At 40.5% G+C, this 15,191-nt stretch overlaps 5 non-coding genes across 5 annotated transcripts; all 5 read right to left on the reverse strand.

The window, feature by feature from the left end:
* Window positions 1-2,562: 2,562 nt before the first annotated feature.
* On the reverse strand, window positions 2,563-2,635 carry TRNAT-CGU (transfer RNA threonine (anticodon CGU)). The gene has a single exon. It is a non-coding gene; the product is annotated as a tRNA-Thr (tRNA).
* A 437-nt stretch (window positions 2,636-3,072) lies between these two features.
* TRNAT-AGU (transfer RNA threonine (anticodon AGU)) lies at window positions 3,073-3,146 on the reverse strand. The gene has a single exon. It is a non-coding gene; the product is annotated as a tRNA-Thr (tRNA).
* A 9,900-nt stretch (window positions 3,147-13,046) lies between these two features.
* TRNAT-AGU (transfer RNA threonine (anticodon AGU)) lies at window positions 13,047-13,120 on the reverse strand. Its single transcript has one exon. It is a non-coding gene; the product is annotated as a tRNA-Thr (tRNA).
* Window positions 13,121-13,554: 434 nt separating this feature from the next.
* On the reverse strand, window positions 13,555-13,628 carry TRNAT-CGU (transfer RNA threonine (anticodon CGU)). Its single transcript has one exon. It is a non-coding gene; the product is annotated as a tRNA-Thr (tRNA).
* Window positions 13,629-14,063: 435 nt separating this feature from the next.
* Window positions 14,064-14,136, reverse strand: TRNAT-CGU (transfer RNA threonine (anticodon CGU)). The gene has a single exon. It is a non-coding gene; the product is annotated as a tRNA-Thr (tRNA).
* Between the last annotated feature and the right edge of the window lie 1,055 nt (window positions 14,137-15,191).

Raw genomic sequence — 15,191 nt, forward strand, 5'->3', positions numbered from 1 at the left:
AGAAAAGCAAGGCACTGCTGAGTGTTGAACTCAGGATCTCCTGTTAACTAGACAGGCGCTTTAACCAGCTAAGCCACAGCACCCACTTGAGTCTTAATTTTGAAACACTTTTCTTTATGGTGTTCAAGAGAATATTGCTTTTTCACTTTCATATTCTTTTCTAAGTTCACACACTTCTCTACTCAAACACTTAAGATGAATGAAGACTCTTCATTTATTCAAAAACACCCCTCTAATTTGAAGTTTACCCTATTCATATCATTTTAAACTATACCTTGCTGAAGAATGGATTACTTGAATTCAACAATAGAGTGATCATTCACCTCTATCTTGTTCTTTGTCATTTTCTTTTCCCTATTTCAGTCAATGCATTCCTACAAAAATCTTCACAATACCAATCATTTTATTTAATTTTTAAGATAACGTAGTTTAACGTTCATAGAACCAGATGTTTATTCTTAATTTGTATTCAACACTTGTTTGATGAAAATTATTCGGAAAGCATGGAGAAAACAGTTAGGTGCTGCTGAGATTTGAACTTAGGATTTCCTGTTTACGAGACAGGCGCTTTAACCACTAAGCCACAGCACCAACGTTAATAGTAAAAAATGCATACATAATTTATTGTTGATGATGAAAATGTGTTTTCTGCCATAAATTCTTCTTTATATGTATTGTAATCTTAAACACGAAAAGATACTCAATCACTACGCAAGGATTAATATGTTTTAATAAACAGGTACTCTTATAAAACCCAATTTCATTTCTTGAATTCTTTACAATTTTGTTTCATGTAGGTATTAATATTGCTCAAATCTAGGTAGAAATTTCATCTATGTCTTTCTCATAGATATGTAGTTTTTTTTAATTTTGCAATAACAGTATTCATTCTATAATCTTGAAAATACTTGGGTTTTTATAAGGTTTAATATGATCTGTTCAACAGTAAGATGAATCAGACTTTTAATATTTTAATTGTATCAGAATAAGACCTAATGAAAATGATTTGTTAAATAACAATGAGAAAAGCAAGATACTGCTGAGAGTTGAACTCAGGATCTCCAGTTTACTAGACAGGCGCTTTAACCAGCTAAGATACAGCACCCACTTGATTCTTAGTTTTGAAACACTTTTCTTTATGGTGTTCAAGAGAATATTGCTTTTTCACTTGCATATTCTTTTCTAAGTTCACACACTTCTCTACTCAAACACTTAAGATGAATGAAGACTCTTCACTTATTCAAAAACACCTCTCTAATTTGAAGTTTACCCTATTCATATCATTTTAAAATATACCTTGCTGAAGAATGGATTAGTTGAATTCAACAATAGAGTGATCATTCACCTCTATCTTGTTCTTTGTCATTTTCTTTTCCCTATTTCAGTCAATGCATTCCTACAAAAATCTTCAAAATACCAAGCATTTTATTTAATTTTTAAGATAACTTATTCTAAAGTTCATAGAACCAGATGTTTATTCTTAAATTGTATTCAACACTTGTTTGATGAAAATTATTCGGAAAGCATGGAGAAAACTGTTAGGTGCTGCTGAGATTTGAACTCAGGATTTCCTGTTTACGAGACAGGCGCTTTAACCACTAAGGCACAGCACCAACATTAATAGTAAAAAATGCATAAATAATGTATTGTTGATGATGAAAATGTGTTTCCTGCTATGAATTCTTCTTTATATGTATTGTAATCTTAAACACGAAAAGATACTCAATCACTACGCTGGATTAATATGTTTTAATAAACAGGTACTCTTATAAAACCCAATTTCATTTCTTGAATTCTTTACAATTTTGTTTCATGAAGGTATTAATATTGCTCAAATCTAGGTAGAAATTTCATCTACGTCTTTCTCATAGATATGTAGTTTTTTTTTAATTTTGCAATAACAGTATTCATTCTATAATCTTGAAAATACTTGGGTTTTTATAAGGTTTAATATGATCTGTTCAACAGTAAGATGAATCAGACTTTTAATATTTTAATTGTATCAGAATAAGACCTAATGAAAATGATTTGTTAAATAACAATGAGAAATGCAAGATACTGCTGAGAGTTGAACTCAGGATCTCCAGTTTACTAGACAGGCGCTTTAACCAGCTAAGACACAGCACCCACTTGATTCTTAGTTTTGAAACACTTTTCTTTATGGTGTTCAAGAGAATATTGCTTTTTCACTGTCATATTCTTTTCTAAGTTCACACACTTCTCTACTCAAACACTTAAGATGAATGAAGACTCTTCATTTATTCAAAAACACCTCTCTAATTTGAAGTTTACCCTATTCATATCATTTTAAACTATACCTTGCTGAAGAATGGATTACTTGAATTCACCAATAGAGTGATCATTCACCTCTATCTTGTTCTTTGTCATTCTCTTTTCCCTATTTCAGTCAATGCATTCCTACAAAAATCTTCACAATACCAATCATTTTATTTAATTTTTAAGATAACGTATTCTAAAGTTCATAGAACCAGATGTTTATTCTTAAATTGTATTCAACACTTGTTTGATGAAAATTATTCGGAAAGCAAGGAGAAAACTGTTAGGTGCTGCTGAGATTTGAACTCAGGATTTCCTGTTTACGAGACAGGTGCTTTAACCACTAAGCCACAGCACCAACGTTAATAGTAAAAAATGCATAAATAATTTATTGTTGATGATGAAAATGTGTTTTCTGCCATAAATTCTTCTTTATATGTATTGTAATCTTAAACACGAAAAGATACTCAATGACTACGCAAGGATTAATATGTTTTAATAAACAGGTACTCTTATAAAACCCAATTTCATTTCTTGAATTCTTTACAATTTTGTTTCATGAAGGTATTAATATTGCTCAAATCTAGGTAGAAATTTCATCTACGTCTTTCTCATAGATATGTAGTTTTTTCATTTTGCAATAACAGTATTCATTCTATAATCTTGAAAATACTTGGGTTTTTATAAGGTTTAAGATGATCTTTTCAACAGTAAGATGAATCAGACTTTTATATTTTAATTGTATCGGAATAAGACCTAATGAAAATGATTTGTTATATAACAATGAGAAAAGCAAGGCGCTGCTGAGAGTTGAACTCAGGATCTCCAGTTTACTAGACAGGCGCTTTAACCAGCTAAGCCACAGCACCCACTTGATTCTTTTATTGAAACACTTTTCTTTATGGTGTTCAAGAGAATATTGCTTTTTCACTTTCATATTCTTTTCTAAGTTCACACACTTCTCTACTCAAACACTTAAGACGAATGAAGACTCTTCATTTATTCAAAAACACCTCTCTAATTTGAAGTTTACCCTATTCATATCATTTAAACTATACCTTGCTGAAGAATGGATTAGTTGAATTCAACAATAGAGTGATCATTCACCTCTATCTTGTTCTTTGTCATTTTCTTTTCCCTATTTCAGTCAATGCATTCCTACAAAAATCTTCACAATAGCAATCATTGTATTTAATTTTTAAGATAACTTATTCTAAAGTTCATAGAACCAGATGTTTATTCTTAAATTGTATTCAACATGTGTTTGATGAAAATTATTCGGAAAGCATGGAGAAAACAGTTAGGTGCTGCTGAGATTTGAACTCAGGATTTCCGGATTACGAGACAGGCACTTTAACCACTAAGCCACAGCACCAATGATAACAGTAAAAAATGCATAAATAATTTATTGTTGATGATGAAAATGTGTTTTCTGCTATACATTCTTCTTTATATGTATTGTAATCTTAAACACGAAAAGATACTCTATCACTACGCAAGGATTAATATGTTTTAATAAACAGGTACTCTTGTAAAACCCAATTTAATTTCTTGAATTCTTTACAATTTTTTTCATGAAGGTATTAATATTGCTCAAATCTAGGTAGAAATTTCATCTACTTCTTTCTCATAGATATGTATTTTCTTCATTTTGCAATAACAGTATTCATTCTATAATCTTGAAAATTCTTGGGTTTTATAAGGTTTAAGATGATCTGTTCAACAGTAAGATGAATCAGACTTTTATATTTTAATTGTATCGGAATAAGACCCAATGAAAATGATTTGTTATATAACAATGAGAAAAGCAAGGCACTGCTGAGAGTTGAACTCAAGATCTCTGGTTTACTAGACAGGCACTTTAACCAGCTAAGCCACAGCACCCACTTGATTCTTAATTTTGAAACACTTTTCTTTATGGTGTTCAAGAGAATATTGCTTTTTCACTTTCATATTCTTTTCTAAGTTCACACACTTCTACACTCAAACACTTAAGATGAATGAAGACTCTTCACTTATTCAAAAACACCTCTCTAATTTGAAGTTTACCCTATTCATATCATTTTAAAATATACCTTGCTGAAGAATGGATTAGTTGAATTCAAAAATAGAGTGATCATTCACCTCTATCTTGTTCTTTGTCATTTTCTTTTCCCTATTTCAGTCAATGCATTCCTACAAAAATCTTCACAATACCAAGCATGTTATTTAATTTTTAAGTTAACTTATTCTAAAGTTCATAGAACCAGATGTTTATTCTTAAATTGTATTCAACACTTGTTTGATGAAAATTATTTGGAAAGCATGGAGAAAACAGTTAGGTGCTGCTGAGATTTGAACTTAGGATTTCCTGTTTACGAGACAGGAGCTTTAACCACTAAGCCACAGCACCAACGGTAATAGTAAAAAAATGCATGAATCATTTATTGTTGATGATGAAAATGTGTTTTCTGCTATAAATTCTTCTTTATATGTATTGTAATCTTAAACACGAAAAGATACTCAATCACTACGCAAGGATTAATATGTTTTAATAAACAGGTACTCTTATAAAACCCAATTTCATTTCTTGAATTCTTTACAATTTTATTCATGAAGGTGTTAATATTGCTCAAATCTAGGTAGAAATTTCATCTACATCTTTCTCATAGATATGTAGTTTTTTTTCATTTTGCAATAACAGTATTCATTCTATAATCTTGAAAATACTTGGGTTTTTATAAGGTTTAAGATGATCTTTTCAACAGTAAGATGAATCAGACTTTTATATTTTAATTGTATCGGAATAAGACCTAATGAAAGTGATTTGTTATATAACAATGAGAAAAGCAAGGCGCTGCTGAGAGTTGAACTCAGGATCTCCTGTTTACTAGACAGGCGCTTTAACGAGCTAAGCCACAGCACCCACTTGATTCTTAGTTTTGAAACACTTTTCTTTATGGTGTTCAAGAGAATATTGCTTTTTCACTTTCATATTCTTTTCTAAGTTCACACACTTCTCTACTCAAACACTTAAGATGAATGAAGACTCTTCATTTATTCAAAAACACCTCTCTAATTTGAAGTTTACCCTATTCATATAATTTGGAAAGGGGCGACCACTCGGTCCCCCCGCACGTATGGCAGAGTACCACGATCCCCCCGGGAAGCCATCTTGGGCGGGAAGCGAGTCTCGGCTGGTATGCCCGAAGCGGCGTAGCCGGGGCGCGCTTTTTCCCGCCCTATAGTGGGCTGGCCTAGACACTGACGCGGCTGGCCACGCCCTCCGGGCAGGCAGGGGCGGGTTTACGCCCGCCCTGAAGACGGATAAAAGGGGACGCAAGACCAGAAGGCGTCCTCTTGTTCCTGTGCTCTGAAGCTGCACCTCCTCGCTGCACGTGAGCTCGAGACGGAACGAAGAGCCAATTTTGAGCGTTGTAATCTTTCTTTTGTCTTACAGATACTCTGTCGGAGAAATGCCCAAGAAAGGCGGAAAGAGAATGACGACTGAACAGATGCTTCGGGTCCTCATGAAGGAGATGACCGAGCTGAAGAAGCGGGTGGCGGAGAGAGAGGGGGAAGGGGGGCCGGAACGTCCTTCGGCTGGAGCAGCCCCAGGAGGGAGAGCCAAGAGGCCAAGGAGGGGACCAGCTGGGGGAGACGTCCCGGTTCCCTGTACCCCGCTCGAAGCGCCAACCCCAGTACCTGTGGAGGGGAATCCGATTCCCGTGGTGGTCACCCCGGTGTCCAATGAAGATATGCCGCCCGAGCTGGCAGCACAACTTGCAGCGTGGTTGGGCGAAAGTAGTGAGGGCGCCACGGCTGTCGACGCGCAGGCGCTGATGAAGCAATTGCGCGAGAAACGGGATGCAGCCAAGGTGTCCGCGCCGGCTGCAGTAGTTGACAAGCCACCAGGGACGATTACGACCGCAGAGGCAGCGTCCGGTGCAGGTAAGCGGCCATTGCCGATTGCGAGGGACGAGTCAGCACCCTCTCGTAGAGAAAGGTTGGGTCAACATGTGCCTTTGGCAATTAAAGAGAAGATTTGGGCGGGGGAATATGTGAACATCTTCTCGTTGCTTGTTGATCATTATGAGGTGGAGCATGTTAAGGGCCAGAAAGACCTCATGCATCCGGGTGTTTGGCGCGCAAAAATGGCCGCCTTTAAAGTGAATGAGAATATTGGCAATTGGGGCAAAGCATGGGGGATTTTTACGTCGATCTTGGGGGAACGTAGGCCCGAGTTGCTTTCTGAGTTGCCGACCTATCAGTCGCGAATCATGGGGTACTCGACGTCACACCAGGGTAACCATTGGTTCTGCTACGATAATCTTTTTAGAAAGGCTAAAGAGCATAATAAAAGCTTAACCTGGGATTGTTATGATTCTTTGACATGGGATAAAATGAAGGAGACAGGAATGTTGAAGATACCATTGGTAGGGAGTAATGTTGGCGAATCCTCCCGCCAATATGCGGGGACGCCCTTTCGATCAGGTACGGGTACCGACGATTACTCGAGACCTGCCGGCAATACAGGGAAAAGGGGGTTCTGCTGGAATTTCAACAGAGGAAAATGTACTAGGCCCCAGGGATCGTGTAAATTTAAACACGAATGTAGTGGGTGCGGGTCGTCCCATCCTGAGTCCACGTGCAGAGCCAAAACGGGTGATAACGGGGGTAGAGGAGGCGCCAAACAGGTCTAACATAGTACGAGGGGCGCCTTTACCTACCCCGATTGATACCTTGGCGATGATTCCCTGGCTCAGTGAATACCCGGATCGTACTTCTGCTGGGGTGCTGCGGAACGGGTTTTCGTATGGTTTCCGCATCCCGGTAGGGGACTTTCAGGGTGTGGAGAAGTGTAAAAATCAACTTTCGGTCCTGCAGCATACGACCGTGGTACAGGATAAGATCCGGAAAGAGGTTACTCGAGGTCGGGTTGCTGGCCCGTTTAGTGTACCCCCGGTGCAGGGTTTTGTTTGTTCTCCTTTAGGGGTGGTCCCCAAGAAGGACCCGGGTGAGTTCCGACTGATTCATAATTTATCAGCTCCACGTGGTCTTTCTGTAAACGATGCAATAGACCCAGAAGTGTGTTCGGTTCGGTACGCATCCTTCGATGAGGCCGTAGCCATTTTGAATCGCCTGGGGCTCGGGGCGCTGATGGCGAAGTCAGATATCGAGTCAGCGTTCCGATTGCTCCCGGTACACCCAGACGACCAGCGTCTCCTGGGTTTCATGTTTCAGGGTCATTATTACATGGATAGGTGTATGCCGATGGGGTGCTCTATATCTTGTGCCTATTTCGAGAAATTCAGTAGTTTTCTACAATGGATCTTCACAAAGAGGACGGGTTTCCAACATGTAATGCATTACCTTGATGATTTTCTGTTCCTTGGGGCAGCCGGGGATCTCGAATGTGGCCAGGCCTTGGTCGAATTTTGTGTATTAATGAAGCAGTTTGGTGTGCCATTGGCACCAGGTAAGACGGTGGGTCCTGCGACTTGCCTCGAGTTTCTGGGGATCGAGTTAGACTCCAATGAGGGTTGTTTTCGTTTACCAGCTGACAAAGTGTGGAAGTTCAGGGCAGCCCTGCAAATGTGTATAAATCAATCTAAAATTACGCTGCATCAATTACAGCAGCTGGTGGGACAGTTGAATTTTGCCCTGAGGGTTATACCGATGGCCCGCCCTTTCCCTTTCAATTGCCCAAGCTATGGTCGGCCTAAAGGAGGGTCATCATCGCACGAGACTATCGGCTGAGGTCCGCCAGGACATGCGCATTTGGTTGGCATTTCTGGCGGATTTTAATGGTCGAGTCATCTGGAACAAACCGGCCGTGTCCTCTGAAGAACTGGGGCTATGGACAGATTCGGCAGGTAGCATAGGTTTTGGTGCCATCTTCGGCACAAAATGGTCGGCACAAAGGTGGCCGGCATGGTGGCATGACAATGGACTGACAAGTAATATTGCTTTCCTGGAACTTTTCCCCATTTTGGTGGCCCTGAGAACCTGGCCCGAAGGGTTCAAAGATCACTCTGTGGTATTTTGGTCTGACAATATGACCGTGGTCGAGTGCATCAATAGCCAGGCAGCACGATGTAAACTGATTTTAAGACTGCTCAAAGAAATTGTTTTACTGTGTATGCAACTGAATGTGCTATTCAGAGCAAAACATGTCCCGGGGGTAATGAATCAGGCGGCTGATGCACTGTCTCGTTTTCATATGCAGGCTTTCTCGGGTTTCCTTCCCACAGCGGACCCAGAGCCGGCACCCTTTCCCGAAGCTCTCTGGTCTCTCGGTGCCCCGAACTTCGTCACCTCGTGGGAGAGAGCCTAGCACCAAGGACGAGGAAGGCATATGAAGGGGCGTTTCGGTCCTATTTAGCCTTTTTGGGGACTGATAGAGAGGGGCTTTGGGGCCACGAGGAATGGGTAGTGAATTTTCTGATGTCCTTACGTAGGGCTGGGAAATCGGTGGCTACGGCCCAGAGGCATCGTGCTGCCATTTCCTTTGTTGCCAGGGCTCATAGTATCCAGGACCCGACAGCGTCTTTCGTTGTACAGAAAGCGCTGCGTGGGTGGCAACGCCTTGAGGGTCGCAGAGTAGATGAGAGGCGCCCGATAGGTTTGGATAGGTTGGCCCAGTTGTTGGCCACACTCCCTGCCACATGTTCATCTCAGTTTGAGACGGTGTTGTTCCGAGCCGCTTTTACGCTGGCATTTCACGGAGCGATGCGGGTGAGCGAACTGGTGGCAAGGAACAAACAGGATGTGACAGGGGGTTTGTGCCAGGAACACGTTCAGATCAGAGGAGTGACAATGACTGTCTCCTTTGTCAGGTCCAAGACCGATCAAGGTGGGATGGGTGACTGCATAATCATACGCAGGATTCCCGGGTCCTCCATGTGTCCGGTACAGTGTTTAGAAGACTACCTAGCACGAAGGGTGGCATCATGGGGGGGGACCTTGTTGAGACACGCGGACGCCACCCCACTGACGAAATTTCAGTTTCAGCGGGTGCTTGCGATGTCAATCGCCGCTGCGGGCTTGAACCCGGGCGAGTTTGGGACCCATTCCTTTAGGATAGGGGCTGCTACAGAGGCTACAGCCAGGGGTCTGAATGTCGAACAAGTTAAACGTGTGGGGCGTTGGTCCTCGAACTGTTATAAAAGGTATGTGCGGTTGCACATGTTGTGAAGCTGTAATGATGTACTCACGCTTCTTGTTTTTGTTTGGTTTTCAGTTGCGCAAGCCTACGAGGCGGGGCGGACTATGCAGTGGACCCAACACCGGGCCAGCGGTCAGACATCACCGGCTGTGAAAAAGGAGGTGTGGGTCGTGGGCCACTCATACGTGAGGCGTGCCGCGGACGTATTCAAAGCAGGTGACATGATTCACGTAGCTGGGGAATACGGGTACAGTGTGTCCTTCTACGGAAGAGGCGGTCTCTGTATTGACCAGTTTCAAGCATTTTTCGAGGGTTTGTTAGGGCGGACGAGGTCACCGCCGTCTATAGTCATAGTACATCTAGGGGGCAATGATTTGGTCACCACCGGTAGACGACTTCTCCTGGAGGCAATGCTTTCCACTGTAAGTTGGTTGGCGAGGAGAGTTCCGGGGTGCACAATTGCGTGGTCCCATATGATCCCACGAAAGGTGTGGCGAGGGGCTATTTCTGTTCCTGCTTTGAATCACTCTGTAAGAAAGCTTAATAACAAAGTGAGTAGGTTGTTCCATTCCAGGACATTGCATTCTATTTCGCATGGCTGTATTAATGATGACAGTATGTATTTAAGGGATGGTGTGCATTTGTCTCGGGTGGGGAATGAGTTACTCATAGGAGACTTCTTAGCATGGTTAAAAACGTTAAAACATGACCTTTAGGTAGGAGCTTTGTGGGGGGTCCGGATAGCCGGTCAACTATCCGGCCTGTGGCGGTAAGGTCATGATCGGTGAGCACTAATTGGAAGATCCCTATGAGTGGGCGTCACCCAACACGGATGGGAGCGCTCGGGAGAGGTGGCCATTGGCCCCTCAACGGGGAGGCGGTCCCTTCTAAGGATGGGTCACCGAAAGAAAAGGAAAGGCGGTCAAGGCCCCTTCCTGTGTAGGAGGGGTTACAGCCCCCTCCTGGGGAATTTCCCGGGGCCAGTGACGTCTGCGACGGCAGATGTGGTAAGTTGTGCGGGGTTTGGGGGGGGTCTACGCTACCTTCTAGATACCTCACACGAGTCCTCGAACGACCTTTAAGTGGCGTCGAGTTTTATTGGTGCCCCCGTCAAGTCAAGGGAAATTGGTAGTTGCACTTGAGGTACGCCTCAGTGCTGTCGCCCCTCACAAGTGGGGGGGGTATTTCTGGTTAGGGATCTTGACACCGGTTACGACCTTGCCGTTGGCCCTTAAACGTTAGGATGTACAATTTCATAATTTCAAGTAAATGTTTGTAGGATGTTAGTTCGGCTAGGAGAACCTCTGTATTAGAGAATCTGTTAAGGTTAGCCAAACATCGCAATGTGGTAATGAAATTGTACATTAATATGAAACTGTTGATTTAATGTTTTAATTTTGTTTTAATAAATACGGCCGGGAGGGTCACTCCCTCCCTCTTCCAAAAACTTCAAGAACTGTTTCCTGTTTCCCTCCTTTGGGGATTGTGTTGAGAGGGGGTGGCGGGTATCTCAGCCATATGGAAAGGGGCGACCACTCGGTCCCCCCGCACGTATGGCAGAGTACCACGATCCCCCCGGGAAGCCATCTTGGGCGGGAAGCGAGTCTCGGCTGGTATGCCCGAAGCGGTGTAGCCGGGGCGCGCTTTTTCCCGCCCTATAGTGGGCTGGCCTAGACACTGACGCGGCTGGCCACGCCCTCCGGGCAGGCAGGGGCGGGTTTACGCCCGCCCTGAAGACGGATAAAAGGGGACGCAAGACCAGAAGGCATCCTCTTGTTCCTGTGCTCTGAAGCTGCACCTCCTCGCTGCACGTGAGCTCGAGACGGAACGAAGAGCCAATTTTGACCCACCCACCAGCCCCTGAAGACAGCCAGTTGTTTTGAATAAAAGTTGATGGATAATTCTAATTTCGTTTACAGGTTGTGGTATTATCATGTTGATTTTGAGTGTGTAATAAAGAATGGTCTATTTCATTTATGTTTTGTGATTAAAGAAATTCGGCTTTAGTGTTCATTTATAAGCATGCTTTTAATACGGTCATAGTAGCCGATGTATTTTAGTTTAGTAGGTTTGTTAGCATTGTCGTATTTATTTTGGTCGGGCGGTAAGGTCATGATCGGTGAGCACTAATTGGAAGATCCCTATGAGTGGGCGTCACCCAACACGGATGGGAGCGCTCGGGAGAGGTGGCCATTGGCCCCTCAACGGGGAGGCGGTCCCTTCTAAGGATGGGTCGCCGAAAGAAAAGGAAAGGCGGTCAAGGCCCCTTCCTGTGTAGGAGGGGTTACAGCCCCCTCCTGGGGAATTTCCCGGGGCCAGTGACGTCTGCGACGGCAGATGTGGTAAGTTGTGCGGGGTTTGGGGGGGGGGTCTACGCTACCTTCTAGATACCTCACAGGAGTCCTCGAACGACCTTTAAGTGGCGTCGAGTTTTATTGGTGCCCCCGTCAAGTCAAGGGAAATTGGTAGTTGCACTTGAGGTACGCCTCAGTGCTGTCGCCCCTCACAAGTGGGGGGGGGGTATTTCTGGTTAGGGATCTTGACACCGGTTACGACCTTGCCGTTGGCCCTTAAACGTTAGGATGTACAATTTCATAATTTCAAGTAAATGTTTGTAGGATGTTAGTTTGGCTAGGAGAACCTCTGTATTAGAGAATCTGTTAAGGTTAGCCAAACATCGCAATGTGGTAATGAAATTGTACATTAATATGAAACTGTTGATTTAATGTTTTAATTTTGTTTTAATAAATACGGCCGGGAGGGTCACTCCCTCCCTCTTCCAAAAACTTCAAGAACTGTTTCCTGTTTCCCTCCTTTGGGGATTGTGTTGAGAGGGGGTGGCGGGTATCTCAGCCATATTAAACTATACCTTGCTGAAGAATGGATTAGTTGAATTCAACAATAGAGTGATCATTCACCTCTATCTTGTTCTTTGTCATTTTCTTTTCCCTATTTCAGTCAATGCATTCCTACAAAAATCTTCACAATACCAATCATTTTATTTAATTTTTAAGATAACTTATTCTAAAGTTCATAGAACCAGATGTTTATTCTTAAATTGTATTCAACATGTGTTTGATGAAAATTATTCGGAAAGCATGGAGAAAACAGTTAAGTGCTGCTGAGATTTGAACTCAGGATTTCCTGTTTACGAGACAGGCGTTTTAACCACTAAGCCACAGCACCAACGTTAATAGTAAAAAATGCATAAATAATTTATTGTTGATTATGAAAATGTGTTTTCTGCTATAAATTCTTCTTTATATGTATTGTAATCTTAAACACGAAAAGATACTCAATCATTACGCAAGGATTAATATGTTTTAATAAACAGGTACTCTTATAAAACCCAATTTCAATTCTTGAATTCTTTACAATTTTTTTCATGAAGGTATTAATATTGCTCAAATCTAGGTAGAAATTTCATCTACTTCTTTCTCATAGATATGTATTTTTTTCATTTTGCAATAACTGTATTCATTCTATAATCTTGAAAATTCTTGGCTTTTTATAAGGTTTAAGATGATCTGTTCAACAGTAAGATGAATCAGACTTTTATATTTTAATTGTATCGGAATAAGACCTAATGAAAATGATTTGTTATATAAAAATGAGAAAAGCAAGGCACTGCTGAGAGTTGAACTCAGGATCTCCTGTTTACTAGACAGGTGCTTTAACCAGCTAAGCCACAACACCCACTTGATTCTTAATTTTGAAACACTTTTCTTTATGGTGTTCAAGAGAATATTGCTTTTTCACTTTCATATTCTTTTCTAAGTCCACACACTTCTCCATTCAAACACTTAAGATGAATGAAGACTCTTCACTTATTCAAAAACACCTCTCTAATTTGAATTTTACCCTATTCATATCATTTTAAAATATACCTTGCTGAAGAATGGATTAGTTGAATTCACAAATAGAGTGATCATTCACCTCTATCTTGTTCTTTGTCATTTTCTTTTCCCTATTTCAGTCAATGCATTCCTACAAAATCTTCACAATACCAAGCATTTTATTTAATTTTTAAGATAACTTATTCTAAAGTTCATAGAACCAGATGTTTATTCTTAAATTGTATTCAACACTTGTTTGATGAAAATTATTCGGACAGCATGGAGAAAACAGTTAGGTGCTGCTGAGATTTGAACTCAGGATTTCCTGTTTACGAGACAGGCGCTTTAACCAGCTAAGCCACAGCACCCACTTGAGTCTTAGTTTTGAAACACTTTTCTTTATGGTGTTCAAGAGAATATTGCTTTTTCACTTTCATATTCTTTTCTAAGTTCACACACTTCTCTACTCAAACACTTAAGATGAATGAAGACTCTTCATTTATTCAAAAGCACATCTCTAATTTGAAGTTTACCCTATTCATGTCATTTTAAACTATACCTTGCTGAAGAATGGATTACTTGAATTCAACAATAGAGTGATCATTCACCTCTATCTTGTTCTTTGTCATTTTCTTTTCCCTATTTCAGTCAATGCATTCCTATAAAAATCTTCACAATACCAATCATTTTATTTAATTTTTAAGATAACGTATTCTAAAGTTCATAGAACCAGATGTTTATTCTTAAATTGTATTCAACACTTGTTTGATGAAAATTATTCGGAAAGCATGGAGAAAACAGTTAGGTGCTGCTGAGATTTGAACTCAGTATTTCCTGTTTACGAGACAGGCGCTTTAACCACTAAGCCACAGCACCAACGTTAATAGTAAAAAATGCATAAATAATTTATTGTTGATGATGAAAATGTGTTTTCTGCCATAAGTTCTTCTTTATATGTATTGTAATCTTAAACACGAAAAGATACTCAATCACTACGCAAGGATTAATATGTTTTAATAAACAGGTACTCTTATAAAACCCAATTTCATTTCTTGAATTCTTTACAATTTTGTTTCATGAAGGTATTAATATTGCTCAAATCTAGGTAGAAATTTCATCTACGTCTTTCTCATAGTATATGTAGTTTTTTTTCATTTTGCAATAACAGTATTCATTCTATAATCTTGAAAATACTTGGGTTTTTATAAGGTTTAAGATGATCTTTTCAACAGTATGATGAATCAGACTTTTATATTTTAATTGTATCGGAATAAGACCTAATGAAAATGATTTGTTATACAAAAATGCGAAAAGCAAGGTGCGGCTGAGTGTTGAACTCAGGATCTCCTGTTAACTAGACAGGCACTTTAACCAGCTAAGCCACAGCACCCACTTGAGTCTTAATTTTGAAACACTTTTCTTTATGGTGTTCAAGAGAATATTGCTTTTTCACTTTCATATTCTTTTCTAAGTTCACACACTTCTCTACTCAAACACTTAAGATGAATGAAGACTCTTCATTTATTCAAAAACACCTCTCTAATTTGAAGTTTACCCTATTCATATCATTTTAAACTATACCTTGCTGAAGAATGGATTACTTGAATTCAACAATAGAGTGATCATTCACCTCTATCTTGTTCTTTGTCATTTTCTTTTCCCTATCTCAGTCAATGCATTCCTACAAAAATCTTCACAATACCAATCATTTTATTTAATTTTTTAGATAACGTATTCTAAATTTCATAGAACCAGATGTTTATTCTTAAATTGTATTCAACACTTGTTTGATGAAAATTATTCGGAAAGCATGGAGAAAACAGTTAGGTGCTGCTGAGATTTGAACTCAGGATTTCCTGTTTACGAGACAGGCGCTTTAACCACTAAGACACAGCATTAAATTCTTCTTTATATGTATTGTAATCTTAAAC

The sequence above is a fragment of the Lissotriton vulgaris genome, chromosome 12 (genome assembly GCF_964263255.1).
Source record: "Lissotriton vulgaris chromosome 12, aLisVul1.2, whole genome shotgun sequence".
Lineage (NCBI taxonomy): Eukaryota > Metazoa > Chordata > Amphibia > Caudata > Salamandridae > Lissotriton > Lissotriton vulgaris.